Source organism: Cynara cardunculus (assembly GCF_001531365.2).
Source record: "Cynara cardunculus var. scolymus isolate 2C chromosome LG 3, CcrdV1, whole genome shotgun sequence".
In the NCBI taxonomy this organism is placed as follows: Eukaryota; Viridiplantae; Streptophyta; class Magnoliopsida; order Asterales; family Asteraceae; genus Cynara; species Cynara cardunculus.
Genome location: NC_037530.1, coordinates 28,076,835 through 28,080,613, shown reverse-complemented (window position 1 = coordinate 28,080,613; position 3,779 = coordinate 28,076,835). Strand labels below are relative to the sequence as shown.

General features: G+C 31.3%; 1 pseudogene; it reads left to right on the top strand.

Annotated features, from left to right (window-relative positions):
* Positions 1-401: 401 nt before the first annotated feature.
* Positions 402-1,240, top strand: LOC112509100 (annotated as a pseudogene).
* Positions 1,241-3,779: the final 2,539 nt, after the last annotated feature.

The window sequence follows — 3,779 nt, the reverse complement described above, 5'->3', positions numbered from 1 at the left end:
CAAATATCGAATATTATTGAATTTAATAATACTATTAAATATGATAAATATGTATTTTTTATTTATATTTTATACCTTATCTATCTATACTATATTTTTTTTGTTGAATTTTAACTGTCATCTATGCATTATTTACAAGTTTCTAAAGCCCCTATCCCATCATCCTCTTCCTTTCTGACTTCCCCCACAATTCTCTTCCCACTACCTTGAATTACTATCCACGTTCCGCTGTCCATGAAGCAATCGGCTAAAAGGAAAACTATATAACTCTCAATTTGGGATGAAGTCCGTCATCCGGATACAACTTTTGAAAAAGAAGGAAAAAGGACATCCATCCCCATCCAACCTTTCTCTTCCGCCATGGAAATTGCTCCATCCACCATCGTTACTAAACCATAATCATGCTTCAAAATGGCGGTCTTGAAAGCCCATCCCCACGCCCGAATCCACCAGACACATCCTCACGACATGCCTCTATTGCAATCCACCGTCTGACGCAACCTCCGCCATTTCAATATTTCGATTTTCGTCCATCTCGTCGCTTTTTTCTTTTACTTTCACTGCTGTCATTTTATGCTCATCACTAATATTTCCTCCACATCTGATTCCCCTCATTGGTACGACTTTGACACCTTCCGATAAACTACTCCCTTATGCTTTTAACAGATTAATTTAAGAAATTAATCAGAAAATATAACAAAATTACACCTCTATAGCTTTGTTGTTGCCGCTCATGCAATCATCGCTTTGTATTCATTCTTCGAAGTAGGAGCTTCTATTTGGAAATTTTATAGAGGTTCCACCATTTTTTTAAAGTTTTCTCAACTCTGGTTCGATTTTGGCCATGATCATGTTCTCATTTTTCGCTTCTAGCATCTTATTCTCAAGAATTTCCCGTATAAGATCAATGTTTGCATCTGTATGCCAAATAGTTGAATCCAACAACGTTTTCTATAGGTATTTGCCAACTTGTTGCTATTGGTGGGATCGGCGGGAACGTAGCTTGCCAGACAACTGAAAGGGATTCCCACATGTACGACCAATAAATCATTAAAAGACTTGCAGGTTCACACAACAGGAAACGAGTTTGTTCTAATCAATGCAGATAGAGTTGGAAGAGTAAGTCAAAAAATTCTTTCTTAAATTTCCAAAATCTCAATTGGGTTACCTCTGCTTGCCCTAATTCTCTTCTCGGTTTTTCATTTTCTTTTATCTAGATTTATGCCTTTAGATAACTTAATTTCAGTTCTTGGTATCAAAATTTTGGTTTCAAGATCGAAAGTTTAATCTTTTTTGTATTAATTTATGTCCGTGGCCTACACTATAATATAATAATTTATCTATTTTAACAATTAGAAGTGGCTATCATCTCCATTTTGGTTTTGAGTTTATCCGTATCTCAAATGTTATTATTTGATGTTCCTATATTGTAAAGACCCAAAATCCGATCTTTATCTTAACCTCAAATCATAAATAAAATTCAACCTTAAAAATTGGAAACTTACATAAAATACTGGATTGAAACAGTTTAAACATAAATCACAGCGGAAGTCTAAAAATTTCTTCTGATCATACATCAATTGCTTAAACCCACAACTGACTACTCTTCGCCAAGACAAGTCACGACTAAACTTCATTTCCAGCCTATCTTCTTCACGCACAGTCAGGCTCTACGCCTTCTCTTTACCCTTGCTACTATCTCCATACGAGTAGTGACCTGGTTGCATTTATTTTGAAAACACGAGTTTGGTGAGTCTAAAGCCTAGTGAGTAAACGGTTTTCGCACAGTTCATAAAACATGGAAGTAAGAGGGAAAGGACTATATCACACAGCATTGCCTGGTGAACTTCACACAGCATTGTTCGCTCTTACGACTTAACAAGCTTCACACAGCGTGCTTGTTTTAGGATTAAATCCTTAGTTTAGTCCCCCTCACTTCCCACACAGTATTTTATCACAAAGCACATCCACGCAGAAAACCATAAACATAAAACACAACAAGCTTGCAATTTAACAGAAACAGATATGCAACCTTTAAAAAAACATCACCTAAACTCATAGTGATTGATAACTTTGAACGTTCGTCTGATGAACGTCACACACACAACTCTTGAGTATCGATTCCCTGCTTTTGCCTTCTAGCTCTTGAATACCTCTATTTGTTAGTAAGGAACCAATCTCTAGCTCATCACCTCTATATATACTCTTCATAACCTCCTTACAAATTAATTACCACTTAATTGGTCGGTTACAAGGCAATTAATACCATTTTAAAAACCCAATTTATTCCTTTATAGCGGTTATGATTCTAGGCCATAAATAGTTCTAATGGCCAAAAATAAAAAAAATAAGTAAGATTCTCAAAAACCTCAAATAATATTTTAAGTTATTACATATATCATTCTTTTTGTTATCGTTCTCGGATAAAGACTCATTTTCTTATTTGTACTTTAATCATGTATAAATTCAAACTACACATTAAAAAAATACCATAAAACACCATTAATATTATTATAATCTTAGTAATAATAAAATAATCTTTTTTTTATTATGATATTCTTTTTGTTATTAAAACACAATTATTATAATATATAATTAATTTTTATAATCAATAAATAATTATCATTTGTAGTCTGTCTATATACCTAAATTACCAGTATCAAGTGTATTTATTGAGATAATTTTGATGCACATATTTTTCTCTTTGATAATTTTGCAAGTTTTTCCTTTAAAATCTTTTTACTGATTAACATCCAAGTAAGAACATATCTATACTATCTTATAAAGCATTTGGTTAAAACTCTTAAAACTCTTAAAAACTCTTAAACTCGTTCATCCCTAAACGATTTCATCCCTATACGATTTCATCCCATGTCTGAATTCGTGTAACTAACTGCAGATAAACACAATCAAATACATGATAAACATCTCATTTTAAATATGAAAAATCTAAAATATAATTAGTATAATCATTAAATTCTAACAGAATACTTAATTATTATCTTTATAAAATTTATAATATTAAACCAAAAATAAATTGTCTTATTATTAAACTTAAATTAAATTATATAAAAAAATATATTTTATATTATAAATCATTTGACAAAAACTCTTAAAACTCACTTTTTATGCGTAAAATACTGTTTATTAATGCATATTACTTAAAACTCAAGATTACAAGCAAATTGTGCGTAGGTACAATATAACAGCCTAGATTTTGTTATTGATTAATCTTGGTATATTCATTTACATGATAATTGGATGTTTTATCTACTTGTACCCTTGCTTAAAGTAGTTGTATTTTGGACTAATAATGTAAGTCCAAGTTTTATGTAAATGGTCAATTATGTAGAAAATAAATTGGTCTTAGGACTAAAAATGTTAAGAAAAATTCATGTAAAAACTAATTTTGAAATAGGCAATTGATGAGGGGTAACATTTGCTAAGTGAGAATTCTTTTACTAACTATTTAAACCCTTAAATTTCAGAAAATTTACTCTCATTTCTCACTTTTCACTTCTCTCTCTAAAACCTACGCCCTCTCAACTCTCATCACATAAACCCTAGCTTTTGGTTTTACCTCCTCATGCATCTTCCAATTTGGTGTTAGTTTGAAGATTTAAAGCTAATTGATTGAAGATAATGTAAAGAAGCAAGGTATGAAACTATAAATTTTAAGATTTGTGGTCTAATTTGTTGATTTGTGATAAAATTGGGAGGTTTCATGTTAGGGTTCATAAGGTTTTGATTAGTAAGTTAAACCTTTGTTAAATGATGTT